This window comes from Pezoporus wallicus, unplaced genomic scaffold (genome assembly GCF_028554395.1).
Source record: "Pezoporus wallicus isolate ANWC-B61680 ecotype Strahan unplaced genomic scaffold, APGP_CSIRO_Pwel_v1 scaffold_2584, whole genome shotgun sequence".
NCBI classification, from domain to species: domain Eukaryota; kingdom Metazoa; phylum Chordata; class Aves; order Psittaciformes; family Psittacidae; genus Pezoporus; species Pezoporus wallicus.
Window position 1 is genome coordinate 5,728,243 of NW_026642851.1, and position 24,519 is coordinate 5,752,761.

Consider the following 24,519-nt stretch of genomic DNA (forward strand, 5'->3'; position numbering starts at 1 on the left):
CTGGAAATAACAAAGGTGAAAAAAAGGAGTGTATATGCCGGTGAGATGATGGAAATCCTCAGCTCACTTCTGGGTCTTCTCCTGATCAGTTACACTGCATGTGTGTTGGATCCTGAAGCTTTCTCTTGAACTTCACCATTAATTCCTTCCCAGGGGAAATCCAAGTGTGTTACTAGGTAGAAGGTGAAGTTCACTCTGGGGACTGTTTTCCACATACAGGTAGGGAGAGCTTAAACACATTTAATTCCCTTTGTCCTGCATAGACATCCAACCCTGTTTCAGCAAACCCAGTACGTCTTATGTATCATGCATGTTCAAACAGTGTCCTTGGTCTGACATTACTCTGGCATACAGGAATTCAGTTTCCTTTTTATTTTGGGCACCTTAACTGGAAAGCCACAAGAGAATCAGTATTCATTCTTAGGTCCACAGGACTATCATGCAGACACCACAGGGGACCCAGATCAAGTGCTATGCAATTTAGACATGGTTGGCAGTCACTAGAAAAAAGACTGCATGTCCCAAGCAGTGCGGGCATGAGTAATTCTGCACCATTTGTCTCTGCGTCCTCTGCTGTTTCCTGTAGTAGGTGCCTTAAGTGACTTGGGTGCAGTCTTGGTTGAAGGATAACTCTGACATTGACTGTATGCAAGAGTGTGAAAAGTAGTTGGTCTTTGACTGCATCAGGTAAAGCATTTCTAAGAGAGAACGAAATGCGAATGCCGTTTTATAAGGCCCTACTGAGATCTGATCTTGAGTACTGATAAAATTCTGTTCACTTACCTACAGTAAAGCTGAAATCAATTAGAAACAATTGCAAAGAAGAGTTCCCTGGATGGTCAAGGAGCTGAAGATCACAATAGGGTTTTTTTTTTAGTCTTGTAAAAAGTGAGCTAGAAGAGGATGTGATTGCTTTAATTAGATCAGGAGGATAGACATGAGGGATTGAGAATTGCTTAAATTTAAGGGTGTTGTTGACTCAAAACAGATGAGTACAGATGAGTAAACGTATGAATAAATAAATTTATGCTAAAATATAAAGAGACATTGTAGCCTTCAGAAGAGAGAGCATATGTCCAGAAATGCCTCACGGATGTATGTGTGCATTGCGTATTTCCACATAAATACTGTGTCACACAATTTGAACTTTGCAAATTTGAAAAGTTAGCCCTTGTTGAGTGGCTTGTTTGAATGGAGCATCTGCTGCATGAGGGGTTTTAAGGTTTTTCTTTTGTTTTGCTTCATTTCTGATCTGCGGTGAGGCTTGTTCTGCCAATGACAGGAGGGACAAATTGTTCATAAATCTTGTGTGCCATTCCTGGTACAGTATATTTTCAGTACTGTAGTTCTCATGTGCAGTGTTAGAAGTAGTTGAATAAAGAGACAGAACGCCAATATCTTGGTAAATAATGGACTTGTTTTTCTTGCTGAAGGTCTGATCTTTCTGGAGCTCCCTCCCAGAATCCCAGGCCGTAATGAGACTGGCCTCCATGATCTAGTAATGAGCTCATGTTGTGACTAGATTTTTTCACGGTGGAGTGAGATTTGAGGAAATTTAAGACATCAAAGTGGAGAATTTAAGGCTTGTTATACTGCACTGGAATTCACTGCAAAATACTTCTTACTTTTTCTCATACTATAATAATGTATACTTTTACAATTTTCCTTTTAAAAAAAAGGGGTTCTCTTTATGGCTGTGAAGTAAACATATTTAATGACGAAGTCAGACTACTGCAGTCACTAAAGACATTCACAATACTGGTTTCATATCAGTTTTATATTTACAGGAATAATAGACATGCAAAATGTGTTTTAAAATGTATTGTTATAACAGAATCAAAAATTACTCTCATTGATAGGAATTAAATAGAAATATACTACTCTTTTCCCTAGTTAGGCTTTTAACCAGTGTTTAACAACACCGACAGTTCGCCTTTGTCCTTACGGCTCTCTGTGTAGTCAGTGCTCACTATTACATTTAACCTAAATAGCAGTCTCACTGGTGATAATTGTATTCAGCCAATTGTTATTCACAGCTTATTTGAGTGACAGTTAAAGACAGATGGCTACAGTTTTTCATTTTTTGTGGAGGTTAGGCAAAAATACTTCCCGGCGTAACCAGCATAGGGTCCCACTACAGGAGATGCCATCACCTTGTAGAGTAAGGGTCCTGTAACCACACAGCCCTTTTACTTCATCTCAGCTTGGGAAATTCTCCATCAGTTGAAGACATAACGGCATGCACATACCCATACACTGTTTATCATCTTGGATATCACCTCCAGTGATGACCGTGAAAGTTAGAAAAGCAAGGATCGAAAAATCTAGTGGCAGAGCCTATCCCTGACTAAGCACTGCTAGCTTCCATTGAGTTTTGTGGATGGGCCATGCTTGGCCCCAAGGCACTATCTTTATGAAGGTTATAACAAATTAATCACATGTGTCTTCAGCAGAACTGTGTTACTGCAGAGAGATAATGAGCCTTCCTGGATGGTTAGGCTTGAAAAGTTTCGATTTGTAAATAAGCACATAATTAATACTTCCAAAAAAAATTTTCCTAGTGTTATTTTAATGGCTTAATTTTCACACTAACTAGACAATCTGGTTTAAAATTCATGTAAAGGCAGGGTTTTAATGCAAAAAATACAAAGCATCAAAATCAACTCTATTTGAATACAGAATCACAATATTTTTCTAATCATATTAATCACATAAATTCATTAAAATATAATTTTGTTTCAACTCTATTGAAGAAGCCCATTTCTGCAGTACTGAGTAATGCCCAGCATCTCAGAGAGATTAAGGTGTCTAAATAGCTTTGAGGTTCGGGGAATAAATGCCATAGTTTAAATGTGCAAGGAACTGAACAGACTTAATTTTGCCCATGTGTACCTCCATCTGCTTTAATCTTGCCATGTCTGAAGTGAGACTGCTTACGTGCAGAAAGCCAAGCCTGTACCAAGATTATATTCTTGCCTGAATCAGGATCAGAGTCCTGCACTTTCACCTGATGTCAGATGCTTTCAGTGTCCTATCTCATTCCTACCTATGCTTTTGGTTTGTTTTTTTTTAATTTTATATCAGAAGGAATAGAATCAAATGCAAATATTCTTCACTGCTTGAAGTAATTTATACAAATCCATTAATTCAAGTCCATATCTAGGACAAACCCAGTGATTTTTTGGGCAAATTTTGAGTGGATAGAGAAGTCAACAGCTATCTCTACTTGCCAATGAAAAGAAAATCCCTTGAGGTTGTCTACAGAACTTGCTCCCTTACATACGGTCTTTACTCCAGTTCGGAGGGTGCTCTGCATGGGAAAGTAATGAAGGTACCAGCCAGGCATAATTAAAGAAGCTTGTAAATTATGTTGCCATCAAATGCTGGAGGATATGGTCCTGCTGCAGGAAAAGCATTGGCTTTCATGTATCTGAGGCATTTTTCAGAAGATATTAAGGAAGAATATTGGATGCATAATTAGGTTTTCTTGAAGGTATGTTAATGCAGTAGAGGTAGATCATGCAATAATTCTTATTATCCCACATTACGTATGTTTTGATTGAGCAATTTTATCACTATTTGTATTTCTGCATCTCTTGTTGGTATTTTTCTAGAATAAATGTATTTGAGAAAATGGAAAATTACAGTTGCTCTCTACATGCATCATGCCTTTTCTTTCTTCTTTCTCTTCATTTTATTCCCTTTATATTTTCTTTCCCCTTTAATTTAATGGGAACCATACGCAGAAGCCAGGCAGATAAATGTACCGAAACCTTGTTAGCATTTAATCTCTTTTTAGATAAATGCAACTATTGCTGTCGATGGTAGCGGAGCCTTGTCCAGCAGTCATCTGAGGAACTTGCTCATCCATTTTTCACAGTGTGTCATTACTATCAGTCACTGAAGATTGTGATCTAGAATATTCGTTCTTGATGAAAACAAAGAATTAAGCCACAGGGCTTCAGAAAATTGCTTTCATATTCAAGCAGTGCTGCACATATACAGACACCTTGTTGATGATTTTTCTGCCCTGAAGAAAATATATTGCTGCTGCCACAAACCTGTCTTTTGGCACTTTGTCACTTACAAGTGATGATAAAATTGCAACAAAGAGACTTCTTTTTAATCTCACAGTTCATCGTTTGTACTCTGGACAGTCCTCCCTTTGTCCTCACGTTCAGTTTAGCTAACATGGAAAAATCCTTTTAGTTGCCTCTGAACTTTTCTTAAAACTACAAAATCCCAAAAGTCAGCCCCAACGTACCCTCAAATTTTCAACATGACAACTCTTTTCTTCATGTTTCTCACTTGGAGTAAAAGCTCTGTGTGCATTTTATATATATATATATATATATATATATATATATTTAGGCAGAGGAATTTCAGGCAGCCTTTTTGATTTCTAGATTCACATCAAATTGTGAAGCCTTAGAGAGGCATTTAATCCCTTTAATTCTGTGAGAACTCCAGAATCATGTGATAATTGTATTACTAAAATTCTGACGATTATTAGATCCATTTGTTACTGCTAAACACTTAACATATTTCTTTTTATTCAATTATATGGTCCAGCAATTCAAAGTTGCAGAAAACTTTTGATGGCTAAAAAGACAGAAAAATTCAGAATAAATCCATGTGTATGTTGAATATTTTGAAGGCAGACTTTCACGCCATTTGCACAAACAGCAATTTATCTGGCTACATTCTTTTTGATACCTTTTTCCCTGCGTTTGCTGGGGGATTTTTCTCACCTTTGTCAGCTTCTTCTTCAGCTTTATATCTCAATGAAATCCCAAACCTGTCTGTGATACAGCTAAGTCTACTGCCACAGGATTTTGATGCAACATATGCAATGTTTTGTCTGTTTTGTCTCCTGTCTGCACTCTCTTCCAGTCTGAATCTCTTCTAGTTGGAAGTATGGAAGGAGCAAAGGAGAAAAAGAGGCTTAAAGTCTCCTGAAAAGGGCAGCACGAGGTATCCTTGCAGTATGCTTTCCTCTGTCCACATTGTACATCAGGCTTGTCTGCTTGTCTCCTGTGCATCTGACAACTCATACCCAGGAATAAGACAGGGTTGGAATGAGGTGGAACCAAAACTGGTGTCACACTTTTCATGTGGGGGTTAAACATATTGTTTAAAAAAATTAAAAGGTGCCATGAGTACCTAGGAGAGATTCTTTACCTTTTCTCTCTCGTTGTGGTGTGCCCGGTTACCACCAAGCAGAGGCTGTGGAACCATCAAACGTCCCTTAGGATGGAGGACGGGTCAGCTCCTGCAATCTCTATCGCACACAAGGGCTTGAAGAGTGTGTCCAGTGGAAGAGACGGATAGACCCAAAAATTCAAAGTTTACTGAGTACAACTTCCAGAAGCGTAGGACATTCACGGTTCCTTCTATGAGAAAGCCAACCATTAAGAAATACAGAAATGGATGCTCACATGCCTAAATAACTAATAAAGGCCAAACCCCCGTAAGTATCCAGGGGAAAATATGAAGATAATGAACCCAAATTGTCTAGTTTAATTATACTGCTTGAAAATCTTCACAATAAGTCAAGATATATGCCTAAATAGCTAAGTTCAGAAAACCATTTCTTTCACTAGGTAAACTACCCTTTTAGAGTTACTAATTATTCTTTGTTGTTCTTATTAATTTTCTACTAATTGTTTATAGCATGAATACATCCAGGCATGCTTTTCTTTCTCAGGACTTAAACTATGGTAATCTTCAAAACTAGTTTCTAAAAGGAACGGTTTAGAATAGAAAGAAATTTCTGATATCCTGAATACCTGCAATGGTTAAGAATGCTAATGCAGAAGTGTCCAAACTAAGTTTCACAGCCAAAGAAACAGTTAATGGTGGAGAACAATACTTTGGACTTGAGATTTAAAAAGCAATTCCTAGAAAAATGTGTAAATACTGTTGTTCAGTGTAATTTCTCAGTACAATATTGTATCTGAAATCATTATGTAAGTGGTGGGACATTACTTTTAATACAAGATTTCTCTCAAACTCTTTTATTACATAAGTCACCTTTTCCTTACCTTATACTGGTCACATGAGACTTTGCACAGATACCATAAAATTATACGTGCTTCCATGTCAAAAATACATTAAAAAAAGGCAAGAGTAAGTGCATTTCCTCAAATACAGATATAAACTAGAAGCAGAAAAATATGGATAAAAGACCCAAGCTCAAACCAAAATAAGCAGCTTTAAGACTTGGTGAATTTTAAGATTGATGGATTTTTCTCAAAATCTTAGGAGGCTTTTGTGCTAGTGTATTTCACAGCAACCACTGGTAGTTTCTGAACTCGTATTTTAAGGTTGTGTCTATATCAGGGGTGCAGTTCTGAACTCAGATACAAGATGTTTTACCCTTGAATATGTAATAAAATGAGTGCACTCTTGCTGTGCTTATACAGCGCTGCTCATGTGCCTATGGCCTACTCAGCAGCACGGCTTCATGCCTGTGCTCCCATATTTGGCCCTGGTTACAGTATCTCACACAGACCTGCTGTGCCAGAAAGAGACAGCGCACAGCAGCTGAACCGATTCAAACTGCATCTTGTACTCAAACACTGAATCAACCTGTAACCCAGTTAAAAACTCCTGGATGAGTCCTTTTACAGTCAAACGCAGGGAGAGCTGTGCTGAACCAGCATGAGGGCTGAAGCTGAGGCTTCATCTGGTTCTGCACTGGGAACAAGACATACCCGTCTCCAAGCAGCATAGATGGGATAGCTCAGATACAGCTGAGCATACCATGAGACTGGTAAAGGGTATAACACAGACAGGAATATTAATGTAATTGTGTTGTGCCAGAAATTCCCCCTGGGTTTATAGAACACTTTTAAATCAGCAGGTAATTCAGGCTTTAGCGATAATCTTCCCAGCTCTGGCATTTTGCCTGGGTGTAGCTGTTAGTGGTTTTCTTCAGTTGTATTTATTTCTAGTATCTTCTAGTATTTAATGATCTCTATTTTGTTATTTCTTTGTTTAGTGAAGCAAAACTTCTCTGTCACAGTCCTGAATCTTGCACTGGGGATCCCTGCAGTAACCCTGGCAACCTCCGTAACAGGGTGGGCTACAGCTTCAGCACTTTTCCCCTAACAAAGAGGGGTCCTTCCCTCAAGCCTGCAGTGCAGCAGCAGCAGCAGCCAGGCGCCACCTGAGCTGGAGCCCATCACTGCTCCTGAAATGCCACCTGGGCTTTTGGTGTTGAGGCTGCAAGGCTAATGCCTGCATGCGGTTATGCATTTGCTTTTGCATGATCGCATAGTCCCCTTTGTTAGAAAAAAAACCTAACCCTACTTATATTAAGCCTATAATGTAATTTTTGAGAGGGTGTTCTTCATCAAGGTAAGTGGCAGGGCTGAAGCCCAAACATGTTTTGTCAGCTTTTGAGATGTTGTCATTATTACTCATACTGGAAAATTCTTTTTTTAATCCACTATTTGAGTAAACAGTTCTGTGTTTGCTATAGAAAAGTAGTTTCTTAAGAAAGAAGGTATTTTCTATCCTATTCTACAGGGTTCTCAAGCACTCCTTCAGTTAACATAATCCATAGCCTATTAACAAAATCTATATTACATTCTCCAGTATCATCTATTAAATTATACATCTGTAAGGACATGTGAAATTAGTACGCACCATACAAATCTTACCTGACTTTTTTTTACAGGTGTTTCCCAAGACTCTTTACTCCCATTTCATGCATGTATACTTAAAAACATCATTAGGAAGGAAATTTTTGACTGATAGGCATAAAATACAGGCTGTCCCTCTCTTGAGAGATGTGAGCAGTCACTGTGGCTTCAAGAGGGAGCACTCTGCATGGTTAAAATTCCTTCAAACTGAACAACTGTAAATTTTTAAACCATAAATTCTCACTGCAATCCTCTGGTTCAGGCAATCCAGCTCAGTGTTTCACATCTTCTCTTCAATATCTTTCCAGTTTATAGTTTGCTTCAGGTCTGTTGCTTTCCAGGGTGCTTAACTTTACTATGTTCATGTTTCTGAGAGCCAATATAGTTGCCTTTTTTTCTCTAGATCTAGTATTTCTCAAAATAATTCCTCCTAGAAGGTTCCAAAAAGCATTCAAAAGAATAAATGTTTTTGCAGAATGTCTTAAACATTTGAAAAAGATCACTTTGGTTTTAGGTAGGTTAGTGACTTCGTTTACCCTTCATTAAAATGCCAGGGGATAAAAGTTTGTTTTTACATTTACTCTTCCAAATTCAGCATGTGAAATACATTGATTTATTGTTATTAAGTTCAACCAAGCCAAGAACTTGCTCAAGTATTGGGGCTTTCTGTGACAATTGAATTGAAATTGATTTATAATATAAGATTAATGACTAATTTCTTCTTGATATGTTGTTGTGGGTGCTAAAGGCTGAAGTGATAGACTTACTGTTCAAATTTCTGTGTCATTCAAGCCTAGGACAAAACTGGAATGAGAAAGGGACAAGAAGGATTATACTCAAGGTTACAGTTTGAATTAGGGTTGAGACTGGGACAGAGGCCTGAACTGGGAGATTTACTACTTGATCCTCTGAGACCTTGTCCATGTTGTTTAAAGAGCTAGGTGATGCACTGCTGGTATAGCAGTATCTATGGGGTTGTGGATAGTGTTAAGGATTATTATACTGGCTTAATGCTTGGATTTTGCTTATCTTCCACAGTGAGGATGAGGGCTGGGACACACAGGGTCTTACACTTCATATACTTGTTGGGTATGGGGTTTGTCATAATGTTAAAGATAGTCTTAGATGTAGGTTAGTGATGGAAAAGAGGCTGAGCTTAAGTTTATTTGTGCATGTGGAGTATTCAAGTCTGGCATGGTTCCTCATTCTTGTAGCTATTTTATGATTTATCCGTATTTCATGCAGTACCAAGGGGCAGCTGGCTGCAGTTTAGGTTGCCTGCAGTTCAGGCCAACTTGAAGACAGTTGTGAAGGCAATAGTGGCCTTGAAGATGCTTTCCAGTAAGGTTTGCAAGGAGCCTCGGCCATTGATCCATCCTCAAATTCATGATTAGGGAAGACTCTGAAAAGACAGTGGATGGCTCATGGCTGTGTTAGGCCATGTGAAAGCCAAATCTGATGGAGGCTGGACGTGGATTTTATTTTTACATGATAGTACTTCATCTTCTTATTTTATAATCACAGCCTCAACACTAATTGTAGCAATTCCACCTTTACTGTTAAAACACAATGCAGATCAAAGCAGTTTCTGCACATTTAATGAACTTTGAGGCACTGACTGTCATGCTTTCGTTGGACTGCAGTTAAAATCCAGGGTTTTTTTTCTGTGTTTTGTTCACTTCTAGGTCCTGCTTCTCAAATATTGTATAGTGAGAGGCTTGAATAATGCTTTGCTTCACATTATTTAAGAGTGTATTACTGATCTTGGGTGATGTTACATAGAGTACTACAATGGCCTTCCTAGAGACAATAGTAGGATTACAGATAATGTAATCAGGGAATGTTTAAACTGAAATGCATCACAGTTAGAAACTTCTGGAAACAAAGCATAAATTGAATAGTATGAATCATATGTATGGGTGAATCATAAAATAATACACTCTGAATATAAATAACATTCTAGTATTATGAACTCCATAATGATGATACCTAATAATAATTATATTTCAGTCTAATGTTTATAATGAGGACAGCTATCTTTGTGGACCATGGAGCTGACTATCAGTGGGTGTGTTAGTGCAGTGGGATATGTGTAATTGTTCCTTAGCAGTCTAACCAAAATAGCACAGATACCAGGAAACCAAACACAGCAGAATCCAGAAGACAAAATATTTTATTATGTATGTTAATAAAAAAAAATCACATGACTTTACTGGCAGTAATATAGAAAAGTTTGGGCTAGACCATTTTGCATTTCACTGCTCCACTGTGTTTGCTTTCTTTGCCAGGTTTTGCAGCATGGGCTTTGCTCCAGGGTAAACAGTTTAAGCCTGGCTCAAATGTGCAGTTTTCCTACTGTTTCTTTTTCCTTTGATAACTAGCTTTTCAGGGAGCTTTCAACTCTCACTATTTCAATATGGGAATAGGAAGGTTTGTCTCAGTATTATTACTCTTGTAAAACTGAATCATTAATGATTTCTACAACAGGTTTATTATTTTCCTGACAAAGATGACAATCATTCCATCTTCCATCACTGGAATATCAGCACACATTAGCATTAAGGATAAACTCACTGCAGTAGCCTGTTTACAGATGATTTGTCTTCTGAATAATGTCTTTAAAATTTGGTGACAAGATTTGGTAACAGATTGTCATTTAGGGCATATTATACCACCTGTAGTTTGCCAGTTGCTAAAAACACCAAGGTGGGAAGATCCATTATGCCAGTACGTAACAAGGACTTTCAAAACAACAATGCAAAACACATTGTTCCAGATACATCCATTCTGTCTTTGTAAAAACCGGCAGCACAGTCAGCCATGGAAAAAAAGAAATGGCTGAACTCTTAGATCCTGTGCGTATCAATGCGTAGGGAGGTCGTCATGAGATGATACTTTTGGAACACAAACTGTGATATACAGTCATTGCTTTGAAATGTTATAGAATAACTTGGAAAGAAAAGTATAAATATCCACTGTCACGGGGTGCCAGAAGGCATGAAAAATCACCACCCAATAAATCTTGTTGGGTTAAAAAATGAGTTTGTGGCACGTCTAGGACTGAATACACATGATTACCTGATTTATGGGAGTTATGAAGTTACATGGTGCCACTTGAGAAGCCCAAGGCAGGTAGCTGTGCAGGTGGAAGGATAAGTAGTGATTATATTTGATTTTCAATACTGAGATAGAAAGGAAGAAAAAGTTCCATCAAGCCTCAATCACTCTTTGAGACACTGTTCTGAAAATATCTTCAATAACAGCATTTGGGCAGTTTCAAGTACCACAGCAGGGTGGTCTTTTACTGGAAAAGAATACGAAGAACCTAAATGTTTGGTTTCAATTACTTCTGAGAACAGTAATGGGAATAAGGAACTTGTTGCCCAAAATTTAAAAAGATGCTTCTGTTTTTTCATTGTAATCCTTCAGTAAGAACTTGAAATGTAAAGTGTACCGTGTGTCAACATGGGACAGTTATTTCATATTTCAAGCTAAGCTTCCCAGAGAACGCTTAATTAAATCTTAACTTTGCAAGATGATTTTTTTTTTTTTTTTAGGACAGCAACAACACTTTATGTGAAAATTCTTCCTTAATGGAGAGGAAAAGGTAGATTAATGAAGTGAATTGAGGTTTGCAAAGAGCATGGGCTGAATAGGCTGAAACTGATTAGAGCAGACATGGGAGAAAGCAGATAGAAGCCATAGGGCAGATACAGAAGGATGTTTGACTTCACTCTCCATTCAAAACTCTGAAGCTGAGTGCACATTTAGGAGAAATCTTGTTTCAAAACTCCACTGGCAGAATAACTTGTTATTTATTTATTTAGCTGTCTACCTATCTATTTATTTATTTCTGTTAGATGCTTACATTAAAGATTGCAATTAATACATGAGGTCAACCAGGAAAAATCTCTGAATATAATTCTCCCCCTTGCTAAGGAACTACTTGGGGCCAGTATGATTCTCTGGCAGAACTCCCATTCTTCCATGGTGCATTAAAAGAATATGAATATGAAGAAATAGCATAAAAAAGAAAACTAAAGTGAATATTGCAGTTGCAAAATGCAAAATATACTGTGTTATGCACTGCGTTTTCACATACAATTTTGCTCTAAAAAATTCCAGCTTCTTCTGGCTGTGGGTACATATAGTTGGTTAGCAACTACATCAGGTTTTTTAAACCAAGTATCTCAAGCAGAATTAAATTTTCCTACTATGCGGAATTAAATTTTCCTTTCAAAAGGAATTAATTTGCTTTGCTTCTCAAAAACATAGCCCAGGAACCAGCCCTCAGTCAAAATAATGCTTGATGAAAAATAGAAAATCTGTTATTCCTGCAATTTTATGACCAAATTTAGTACTAAACTTCATTAAGTAATGTTTTGCTTTTATAATTTAATAGACTCACAGCTTAGAAGCGTGCTGTACTTCCAGAAGAGGTTAAGAAATCTACTTGTGCATCTCATAAATAATTCTGGCAGGTAAGAGCCAAAGTGCTGCTTTTTCTAGGGGCACCTATGTATAATTGTGTAGTGGACTTCCACGGGAACAACATGGCATTATTGAAGATTTGTCTTGAAAGATTTATCTTATTCTGTTAAAACAAGTCATTAGATTTATCTCTTTCAGTATCATAGGTCTTCATTGAGTCAAATAAACCATATTTTGTTCACCACCCTGGAAAGATATAAATGCTAAATACTCTTTAACTTTATTTTATGAGAGTGAATATTATATTCCTCTTCCCAGTGACCTTTTATTGCCTTGTGAATAAAAAAATAATTTACCAGACAGAAATAACAGCCAGAGGAAGGTGGGATTTATGAGCATGCCAACTCCACTAAAACCAAAGGATAAACATAATAGTCTCAGAATAAAAATAGTGAATTATCTAGTGATCTATTCTTAAAACTTTAAAATAACTTTTCTCAGAAAATTAGAGCTTTACTTATGTCATCATTGCAGAAGTAAAAGAGTGCAGGTATCTCTTCCTTGCATGCTAATGAATCAAAGAAATTTTTAGATATATCCTATCTGTAAGGATTTGTAATGAAAGAACTGTCCATCCAGTCTACAATACAGTGTTAAATATATGGGATGCAGAACATCTCTAAATTCCGAACACAGTATTTTTTTGTTGCAAATAATTGCATGAAGTCTACAACTTTTCAAAATAAGGCAAACATCAAGTTCTGATGTCGGAAATCTGCTCTGAAGGATCTCTGATTTTGAAATGCAGTCTGCTTTGAGAATTAACTGTAAAATGGAAACTTCTTTTTCCTGAGATCAGCTCTCAGAACTTTGTTTTACACTATACAGAAATATTATTTAGGTGGCATCATGCTAAATTCCTTACTGAAATGCAGATTGACTACTTCTTCTACACTTTAAGAAACAGTTGTCTTCTCAAAATATGTGCTTAATATAGTTCAATAATCTCACTTTACATTTTAACCCACTTCCCATTTATAGTTAAATCTGATTTTTCTTTAATTTGAAATTCTCACTGAAGTCATGCACATGGACACATCAGACTCACAGGTATAAAGCTGATTTTTTAATCTCAAGGCTTTCCTCTTTTCTTAAACGTAAAAGATTCGCAAGTATTAATTTTACTATTTTTCCAGTCATATGATCCTGCACCTACATTGACAGATCAGTACAAATGCTTGGCATTTCTGTCATGTATTTGTTCTTGAAGACTTCTAGGATAGGGAACAGCTTGTTCTCTCAGCTTAGATACATTTTGCACTTTGATTCTCTTTCCAACTGGTGTTTAGTAGTTTCTGATTAGCTACCCCCTCCCATTAGCCCATGGGATCCTTTACAGGGGGAGAAGAGAGGGAAAAGGCAGAAAAGTGGGGGACAGTAAGACATTTCCTTGCAAGGGGGGCAGTGAAGCCCCTGTCTCAGGAACTTTCAGGCTGCAGATGGAATGTGAGGGGGAAGAGTGAAAGGAGAGGGAGACAGGAACCTCTGCAAATTTGAGAAAGAGGAGTACTTTGAGGAGAGTCAGGATAACAAGGGAAAACGGGGTAGGGTCTGTCTATGCTGGATCACAGCAGGGAGTTATGGTCAGGTGCTTTGTTAAGTGGGGTTCAGAATGACCTGCCGGGTCATGAGATGGCTGCTTCCTCGCAGGAAGCGGATGTTTGATACGGAAGCACATAGTAAAGCACATTTTGTACCTTTCACATTCCTAGGCACGTTGCACTCTCTGAGTTCTCATTTGTCTGCTGTGGAAGTGCTTAGGATGATACAGGGACATCTCATAGAAGCATAGAATCAACTAAGTTGGAAAAGACCTTTAAGATCATTGAGTCTAACCATGCTACTACAGTGGGTCAGGTGAGGACTTTTATCTTTTTTCTTTTTTAATTTATATTAATTTTATGTGTATTTAGATTTTGTTCTTTATTTCCTATTTCATATAGTTTTTCATATTACCATCAAACTAATGCTTACTGATGAAATTTCACAGTTGCATGTATTTCCTAAGCTACCTGTTCTTCTGTAAAAAAATAAATTAACTCATTCTTAGTTATCTCTAGTCTGGAGACAGTGCTCATCCATAACTCACTGAGGAGATAAGCAAACAAGATTGCTGTAGTGGTAGCCTTCATTCCTTGATGCTTTCAAGGGACCATGTAGGGACTCCCATCATTATCTCCGAGGCGAGGTGGAAGACTGAAGTGAAAGAGCAACTTTGCATATTACCTTTCTCAAAACCAGGCACATGCACCTCTGAGCACTACACAGAATTGGCTAGATTTTCAGCTGCACAGAGTAACAAAATCAAAACCTGAAGTGAATTATGCTTGGTATTTTTGTTCAGAAGATGAAATGAGTATTCTACTGCCCTAAGATCTCATAGATTTTTATGCTAAATTAATGACAAATATATTTGTGAAGGAAATGTCCATTTTGCACCTGTAATAGAATTTTCTTGCAGCAGTAGCAGCTGTGTCTGTTCCATGTAGATGACAGGCTGACAAATGGAAAGATTATTTCTGTTCCTCCTTTCATTTGAGAGTCATAAATCTGAAAAATGCGGAATAGATTTTTTTTGTGCATTTTATCAGATCTTATAGGAAGATCCAAGATGGCAGAAAGGGCACAGTTCCAGAATATAAATTAACGTCTGTACTGGTACCACCAGCAGTCTCTCAACATGATTTGACAGTGTCTTTGTCAAATCAATACGCAATGCTTTGTTGAACTAGAGGAGTAAGTGGATATGTCTGATAAAATAAACTGTGTGTTGTCCATGCCATTGACATGAATGCTTATTTAATAAGATCATTTTGATTCAGAGTCAGTTTTCATATTTATACAACTGCAAATCCTGCAGAAGCAGTTGTGTCAGCCATCTATATAACCTCATATTCCATAGAGATGCAGATCTATTCAGCTTTGTCTTGAGGTGTGTATACAGTGCTTCTGTATCAATAGTAAATACTGAGATAATTTATATTCACCCTGCATAGGCAGACACAAAGCTTTATCCTTTTTCAGTGGTGATACAAAGACCAGACAAACTGGATGTTGAGCTATTGGTCAGCTCTAGGTGCCCTTTGTCACGAGGCATTTCACTCTGTGCTGCTCAGGAGATAGCCGATTTGGGGCAGTAATTACACCATGGACCTGCAGATCCAAAGCATTTTTTCCTTGGTTTTCAATGCAAAATTCTTCTCAGACATAGAGCTGCTAAATTTAAGAAAAATATAGATTCTTCAGCACATACCTGTGGCAATTCAAAGGCAGTAGGTTAAGTTGTATTTTTGCTGGTGAGCCTCTAAAGCCAGGGAAAATACCATCCTAGATCACACTGCAAAGCATCTTCAGGGGATAGTGGTGTCAGTAGAAACTGATGTCTCAGATCGCTAACACAACTAGATTGCAAAATCCTTACTAAGCCTTAAATGACATAGCTCAGATGTAATTTTATTTAGCTGTTCTGATGAATGCCTAAATCATTTTTTAATGATAAACCTTATTTATTCTATCATTTTCTTCTTCTTTTTATTCCTATACTCATATACAAGCATGGGTACTCTTTATCCAATTGAAATCTTAAGATTATATAATCAGAAGGCACTTTAATGTCATCTTTTAGTGAATGAAAGGTTATATTACAATAAAGATTTATGGTTGTCTGGTTACTCTGAGAAAGTCCTTTTATTTATAGTGTAAAAATGAAAGCCGGGTTCTGTTTTTTAACTGTGTCATGACTTCCCATCACTGTAAGCCCTTCTTATTTCTCATAGTGTAAGAGATACTAGTTGCTGCTTGAGCATGGATGAGCCAAAATTTTTTTTTTTTATGGAACAGCTGGATATAGGAAGACTTACATGGCTTTCTTTTTTCACTCATACTGCTTCTACAGAGCCAGGCATGTCCCCTTTCTACCTCAAATATCCCAAAACCTTTACCTTTTCTTCTTTTCATCTTCATAGGCAATGAAAATCACCTTTTATAGGGGATCTGTGTAAAGATCAACCCCTCACTTCTGAGGCCTTGAGCTTTGTGCTTAATATTTTGCACACAGAGCAAGCAACAGTGTGTTTGAAATGGTAAAACTATAATTTTTTGTTTGAAATTATAAAGCCCTATAAAATAACTGTTTTAACTTGAATGCAGAAGGCCTGCTTTGGTGTATCTCCCTGATCTTTCTTAATGTGAGAAAGAACAGTCTAAACTGGAGAGGACAAGCATGCACAAGTGGGCTGGTGCCTTCAAATGCGGCGAGTGGGAGGTACAAAGCTCCCCATGTGCCTCCCCTCTGTCTCCTACAATCTATGTTCAACATCCATCTCCAGATGGAGTGAAACAGGGAAGAAGCAGAGAGGTCGTTCCATTCCTCCTCCATAGTGTGGCCGCCTTCGTAGGATGATTCAGGAAATTATCCCTCTTCATGCATTCCACCCTCTGGCAAGCATCTTCCCCATGGAGGATGCCAGCAGCATTTCTACCTCCAGGAGGAAGGAGATAAAATTGTAAATAACATTTAAGAGTTAACTATTTTTGGCTGCGTTACATAGGCTGGAAGTCGTATTTTCTCCTTCAGAAATTTGTTTTGTGTGACCTGACTGAAACAAGTCAGGGAGGGAACAAGACATTTCTACAACTACAGGTGCCACAGACCAGACAGCAGTAGTACAAGTGAGATTTAAATGTAATGAAAAACAGGAAATCACAAAGGGCAGAGTGACTGTCACAGCCCTGGTGGCAGAACTCCCACCCATGCTGCAGCTTCTCTAACATTAAGCAAACCTGTACTGCAATTCAGATGCATCCCATGGCACAAACACCACCCCTCCTCTAAGCCAGCACCGTGCCAAACTGAGTTGTGAAAACGTTCTCTGAGCAAGGCAGCAGCACCATTTCTACCCTTACCTGAAAGAGAAACATTTTTGTTCTGCTCTGTGGACAAATGTGCTAAGGAAAAACACAGCTACCTGATTGCATACATTCTCCTACAATCTGGTGTCTCTCTGAAAAGATGCTGGTGGGTTGCAGATGAGCTCTACTGCCAGTCCCAAGTTCTTAGCCAAAGCATTTTAGCCATGGCTGTTCATAGTTCTCAACTTTGCACACTCCCAAATCTGGATACTTCATAGTTTGGTTTGGGTTTTTTTTTCCCCACAAATGCTAGCTGGTACCTCAGGTTTCAAAGCAAGCTCCCCATTCACAGGCTCTGGTTGCTCCTATAGGTCCTTTCCAGTTACGTCTAGCCTGCCAGGCAGTGACGCTGCACTGATGTCTGGGCTTGCACCACGCCACCTCCTCTGTCCCTGGAAAAAACCCAAGGCACACAAACCAGGAACAGAATTGTTTGAACCTGATCTAAACTGCAGGCTATGCTTAATTTGTAGTCTAAATATAGCCTCTGAATTGCTACTTAAGCTTCCAGATTTTTACTTGAGAATCAGAGAATCACCTAGGGTGGAAAAGGCCTTTAAGATCATCAAGTCCAACCATTAATCCAGGACTGCCAAGACCACCACTAAACTGTCACTGAGGGCCTCATCTACAGGGTTTTTGAACACTCCCAGAGATGGTGATGCCACCACTGCCCTGGGCAGCTGGTTCCAATGCCTGATCACCTTCTCTGTGAAGAAGGTTTTCCTAATGCCCAATCTAAACCTCCCCTGGCACAGCTAGAGGCCATTTCCTCTTGTCCTATTGCTTGCTACCTGGGAGAACAGACTTATCCCCACCTCACTACAACCTCCTTTCAGGTAGTTGCAGAGAGCGATAAGGAAGAACATGGCAGACAATAAAGGGCAAGAAGATCTTAGAAAGGTTTTACTCATTCATAATAATTTTTAAGAGAGCACTTCACTATAAAAAATAAAGAAAAAAGAGAGCACTTCCATTTACAAAACAGTAAAGAGCACTAAGGAACTACCTTCCTCAGACAAGGAGGGTTCAAAGAGAACAGGTCTTGTCTCTTGGTGCTTCCTTTTGAGACTGCACGTTTGGTAGATAAATGTTAAGTGATTTAACTGCCTAACTTGATACAGCACAAAGTTTTGGTCAGTATAATATACCAGTGCATATGAATGCACATTGCATGTGGACTACCGCAGTAGCAGTCATTTTTCTCCTTCTTAGTAGCTGGTGCAGAGCTGTGTTTATGACTTTCAGCCTGGGAACAGAGCTGATAACACTGATGTTTTTAGTTGCTGCTCAGTAATGTTTAGTCTGGCCAAGGACTTTCTGAATCTCATGCTCTGCCGGGGAGTCGGGAGGAAGCAGAGACAGGACACCTGACCCAAACTAACCAAAGAGGTATTCCATACCACAGCATGTCATGCCCAGTATACAAACTGGGGGCAGTTACCTGGAAGGGCTAGATCACTGCTCGGGTCAGTCTGGGTATCAGTCGGTGGGTGGTGAGCGGCTGTATTCTCTTCCATTGTTATTTCTCTTGTCATTATTATTGGTGGTAGCAGCAGTTGTGATTTGTGTTATACCTTAGTTACTGGGCTGTTCTTATCTCAACCCGTGGGAGTTACATTCTTTCGATTCTCCTTCCCATCCAATGGAGGAAGGTGGGGGGGAGTGAGCGAGTGGCTGTGTGGTTTTGAGTTACCGGCTGGGCCCTAACTCTGACAGCATATGAATGTAGCCCACATGAAATGCATTTAGTATCAGTTAAATATTTAAATGTCACAAATTGCAATTACGAATAGAAAATAATGGTAACACTATTCTAATTCTGGTAGTGGTTCTACAAAATATGATTCTTGACCCTGCTGAGCTGTCTAGCACTTTCATTATTAACAACTTTCTGGGAACAAAGTCCTAGTAAAGTTTGTAAATATCCCACAGATCATGAGACAAAACAACAAATTTGCTGGCATTTAAACAGCTATGTTCAATTCATGCCCAAATGTCAGGGACAAAGACTGGTACATTAGGAAACACACCTCTAGAAACAGAAATTCTGAAAAACATCTTGGGGTTCGGAGCAGATGACCTCAGCTCAGTGCTGTGGCAAGAAGAGTTAATGTAGATAACAGGATAATCTCAAGTAAGGAGGTTATACTGGGAAGTATTTTGTGTCTGTCTCTAGCTATATGAAGCCTAGAAGACAGGATGGGAAAACAGTGTGGCAGATTCAAAACAAACAAACAAAACAATTAATTTTTTTTTTTAAATGCTTCATGTTTAAACTGCTAAACTCATTGGCATACAATATCATGGATACCAAAAGCTTATGCTAATGAAACCAGTTCTTTCTGGTTTCATTAAGTACCTTCCAGGGAGCACTCCTGACCGCATAGGTGTCTGTCATAAAGCTAAAGGCTGGTAGAGGAGTCCAGAAATTATCACTTCTTTCCTTTTTTTAAACTTCCCCTGAATCATCCACTGCCCATCACTGTCAAAGAGAAGCTGTCTATCTACCTAGACAGACCTTGGGTCTGACCTACTGCAGTTAGTCATATGTTGTTGTTCCTACTACTGCTATATTTACCACCCTGATATATGATCAGATCTCTGATCTTGTGGCCAGTTCTGATGTTCACAGTCCAGGAAGGACACTGAAAATGTGAAGACTGTAAGAATATTTGAAAGTGTCAGGAAACAAATACTAAGGGATCATGTTATATTTCCCTTAACAAGGGAAGGGCTAAGGGATATTTCGCTTATAGACCAAATGTATCTTACTGGGAAAGGCCAAACTCTTCAGCAGAAAAAAGTCATGTATGATGGTAGGATTCATCTGACTAAATACAGATGTCTATACCTGAGCTGGTCCATCTAGAAGCTCTGTGTGTCAATACTAAGCAATATTCTCAGTGGATTATAAAGCACAATTCATCTCTATCTAAAGTAGATGTCTAAAACAAGTTAGATGAATCACTCCCTTAATGTTTCTATTTGCTCCACTGTCTGTGAAAGGCACCTAGTGTGACTAGCACAGTTGCAGTCCTCTAGTGAAGGTGCCCAAAGTTGGTTGAATCTTATTCCTAATGCCTATGGAATGATTAGTAGGTATCAGTAGGAGTAATATGGTACAGGTTACTGCTTAGTGTGGTTAGTGATTGGAACACGTTATGAAAGCCTAAGATGGCTCCTCTTTCAAAGGCTCTTTAACAGTTAAGGTTACATTTTACTTCCTAGAAATTATGTCCTAGTTGAAATACAGCTGTTGGCCTTGTGCCAGAGGACTCCTTTGGCCCATGTTGTACAGGTCAGGCTATCAAATCATAATGATTCTTCCTGGCCTTAAAAATCTGTGCCTTCAATCACTGCTAATGAATAGTGGCATGTTTTCAATGCCTTATTAAGTGGCTCTTGATCAATACAGATGTGTCATTTACCTGCAGGGTTTTTCCCACAATTGTTTGCTGCTGCTGTGTTTGTTTGAAAGGATGTTATGTTACAAATCAGCTTGTGAATCTCAGACATGCTCAAGTTTTCCAACAGTACCAAAGGGCATATTCAGCAGTGACTCAGAGGGTGGTAGACCTCACCCTTAGCACTCTGCTACATGCTGTGCAGCCAGAAGTGTAGCATGGCCCTTTCTATCAATATCATGGCAACATCCAGCCCTGTGTAGCCAAATTTGTCCTTGCTATTCAAGGATAAACTCTTACTTAGTTTGCAATGAAAATGAATGAATTTAAAGCTCAGCATTTAAGAAGAATCTTTCCCAAATCAGTCTTTCCCGTCAACGACAGGCTTATCAGTTGTATAGGATGCCTTTATAACCATTATTGTCATACAGAAAGAAAAGATAATGGTGTGTCCATAGCTATGTGTTCTATGCTACCCTTGCTTTCACTAAGTATAATGGCAAGCACTAGTTAAACTTAGTGTTCACAAATACAGTTTTACTTTGCATTGCTGCCATTTGGGATGACTAACCGGGACTTGCACACAATAGCTATGTTTTTGTGGTAGCTGGTATGAAATCACGTTGTGAGTCAATGCAACAACAACAAAACCACTTTGACTGGTCTGAATACTTCATCAACTGAAAAATTTTCTATTAATTTTGCTAAATTTATTACAATCATAGTAGGTCCTGCCACTCCCCCTTCATTACGTTTGGTGTTCTTTGAAATCCTGCATGTTTAGCTTTTACTAAAGGGCTGATACAGAATTGCATGAGGTAAAGGGGTGACAAATAATATTATAAACCCAGAAAAATCTGTTTCTCATGGGCTGAACAGTGATCAGTATCACTGGTAATAATCACTGTCTCATCTGATTAGCTTTCATCCCACAGATGAGCATGGCTGTGAAAGCTGTACCTGAAAGGCTTAAATTCCTGGTTCCTAAAGCCAGACCTCCAGCTGCAGGTGCTCAGATATCTCTAAGGTACTAGCTGCAAGCCTAGTCATAAATCACAGAGACTTGCTGTTTACCACTATGACTGATCTCCAAAAACAGGATCAATGCAGCTTATTCCTGAAACCTGAAAACAAGTGTATATATGAGATGAAGTGTCGAGAAAGACAATATTAAAAAGAAGGTCAAACTTTAATTCACCTTGGCTCCCAGAAACATTCCTTAAAGCCTCCCGATGAGAATGATTTCACAGCCTGTGTGGATTGCATTACGCCTACCCTTGAACTGAATCCTTTAAAGATAGTTACCGACTCATTTTTATCCTAAAAAATCTTTCCTGTGGTCACATCCCCTCTTAGCCAATAAGACAAAGGAATTAAATGTAGTTTTTGCTGCTAGGAGGCTCACTCCAGGTTTTGCCCCAGTTTTTGCACTGTTCCAAGAGTCTTGGAGAAAAGCAAGCACTGTGAGACAGTGGTGCATTGAGCAGTCTATATTCTCCAGCACAGGAAACTGCCTTGTTGTGGGGAGAAGGCAAAATCAAAGCTCCTGCCAATCTAATTCCTTTCTCCTTGCACAAAGTAGAGTCATTACTCTGCAAAGAAAGATTGCTCTCCCTCTCACAATCTGGTCTTTAACTCCAGCATCCAGCACTGAGACACAGGAGAAATTCACACAGCCTTTGGCATCTCTTTGCTGTGTGCCAGCTGAACCACAATTTGTTCCTCTCTGGATATATCTTGCAACTGAAGGAGCAGACTGCACTATCATCATACTTGTATAAGGTGAGATCAAAGTACCAGTACTCAGCCCAGTACCCTGTTTCTGAGAGTGGACAGCAGCAGATGGGAAAAAAATGCAAGAAAAAGGCAAACTACAGCGACACTTTCCCAGTGTGTTTGCCCCGACTCTGAACCTGTGCCACACACATTTCCACAGCTACAGCCAAAACAAGCTCTACTTTTTTCCATAAGACATTTGCAACCGATACTGTACGTTATTCTCCCTGGAGTTGATCCTCAAGGTAGCAGTGCCACCATAAATCCAAAGCATCTACCATTCATCCAGTTGTATTACATTCTCCGCCAGTTACAACAGAACTGAGGTTTCTCCTGGCAGGCTGCCACTTCTTTCGTGGCACAGCTTGAAACAGGAATCTCACAAATGGGTAGGCAAACCCCACTCTGGCAGGACTCACTAATGCCGTATTTGTATAACTTTGCTGACTTTCATGGAGCTGGACTACATTTTCACTGGACTGTCATGTTTCAAAGCTGAGCTAGAAGAAAAGTTTCAGTACCTGTTAACAGTTTTAGAGCAGAGCTGTGCAGGCATGGCTGGGTAGATGGGCAAAGGAAATGTTCACACCATGTTCTGATGCCAACTTGAGCATTCAAGAAGTCTTCTGTAGCCAAGAGAAAAAGAAGGCACGTACCTCAGCTCTACAATTTTCCTAGAGAGAACAGCCTCCTCATCTAGTTTCTAAATCTGGAGGTAAAATTTGTGCACCTTCTCCATTACTCCAACATTCTCCATTTACCAATCTGATTTTAAAATAAAACCAAGTGACTAGATCTCTGACAATCTGTGGTGGCCCAGCATCTTGCCCTGCAGCAGTTTAAACTCTGGCAACAACAACAGAACTTTTAGGAATAAAAGCTCTGACTGATTTTCTAGTTAACTTTATTTATTGTAATTAGCTTTACTTAATTATACATACAGCTGTTCTGCACCCTCAACATAGCTCAGGGGACTGTTTAAAGTGCTCAAGTCTAAATGTCATGTTTTAGCACAGTATAGAGCACAGTATTCTTCTCAGAATCTGGTGGGAGGGAAGGGCATCCAGCAGCCCATCTTGCTTTCCTTTCACTCTCTACACACACTGCCAGCACATCCTCCTACCCTGTTCCTTTTCTTCTTGGGCAAGGGAGAGATCTGTTCCTCCTGCTATACCTGGTGCCCAGTGCACTGAAGGGCTGTGGAGATCACCACCTTCAACCCTCCCCAGGGCACGCACTTGCTGTAAGCCTCACCTGGTCTAGTAAGAGGAGCAATATGCCTCAAAGACAATCTTAACCTTGACTTTTCTGCTGTCTTTTCACCACTGGGATATAGAGGTCTTCTTCTTTCCTTATCCCAGATAAACGGTGGAAATATTTACAATACAGAATCCCCTGTTACAAATCTTGTAACGAGACCTTCCTTAAAGTCAAGCTTCAGAAGGACTTTTTCCACCCTGTTTGCAAAACATTCCTATGCTCCTAAAACTCATTAATAAATTCTCTGTCTAAATCACCTCAGCACAAAAGGCAGCACAATTTCAGCAAATCAAGCACTCACATTAACAATCACCTGGACTCTTCCACTAGCTTCATATTGTTTATTAAAAGTAGGTAATGACAATATTTGAGATAGATTGGAGTTTTAATCTGCTTTTCTATCAGATGAGTCTACGCAAGGTCACCTTTGCTGCAGTTCAGATACTCATGTGTGCACATTCCCTACACAGATAAATAGTGCTGTCCAATTTTGATTGTATTGTCATTTCACTTAAAATAGTTTAATCATTTTCCTTTCCCAACAGAGTTTTGATATCCTTATCTTTACCAGGTCTTTCCTGTTTTGTCAAACTTCTGCAAGCAAGATGTAGAAGGTGCCAGAACATCTTGGGGATAATTATTCTTCAACTAATTTGAAGCAGTAACGATGATATACTAGATTTTTATGGAGCAAATGTTTTACGTTTTATTAATTGCACTTGTTCTGTGGTATTTTTCATTATGTCTAATAGGCTTCCAGGTTTACTGTCTAACTACTCCTATGCTGCACATCTTGTACCCCAAAAGAAAGCCTTTATGATAGCTCTAAAACCCAGATGCTGGCTTTTGGAGAAGAAAAGAATTTATGAAGAAAAGTTTAGTCAGAAGCATGGTCACTGTTTGTGATGGGGAATGTCTGGTAGATTTGCCATTTCACAAACCCAGGTATCAACGTATTCATTCTGTTTGTCTAAGGTAGCCACAGCTTGTACCACACAAGCTTGTATCCTAGCAAGGTACCTCAG

The 24,519-nt window shown here is 38.9% G+C and overlaps 1 long non-coding RNA gene across 1 annotated transcript in view; it reads left to right on the plus strand.

The window, feature by feature from the left end:
* LOC130611767 (uncharacterized) overlaps positions 1-24,519 on the plus strand; it is a 56,263-nt gene that overhangs the window by 26,944 nt on the left and 4,800 nt on the right. The window contains exon 2 of the long non-coding RNA XR_008975311.1: positions 24,247-24,413. This is a non-coding gene — a long non-coding RNA (uncharacterized LOC130611767). The remainder of the gene's footprint in view (positions 1-24,246; positions 24,414-24,519) is intronic.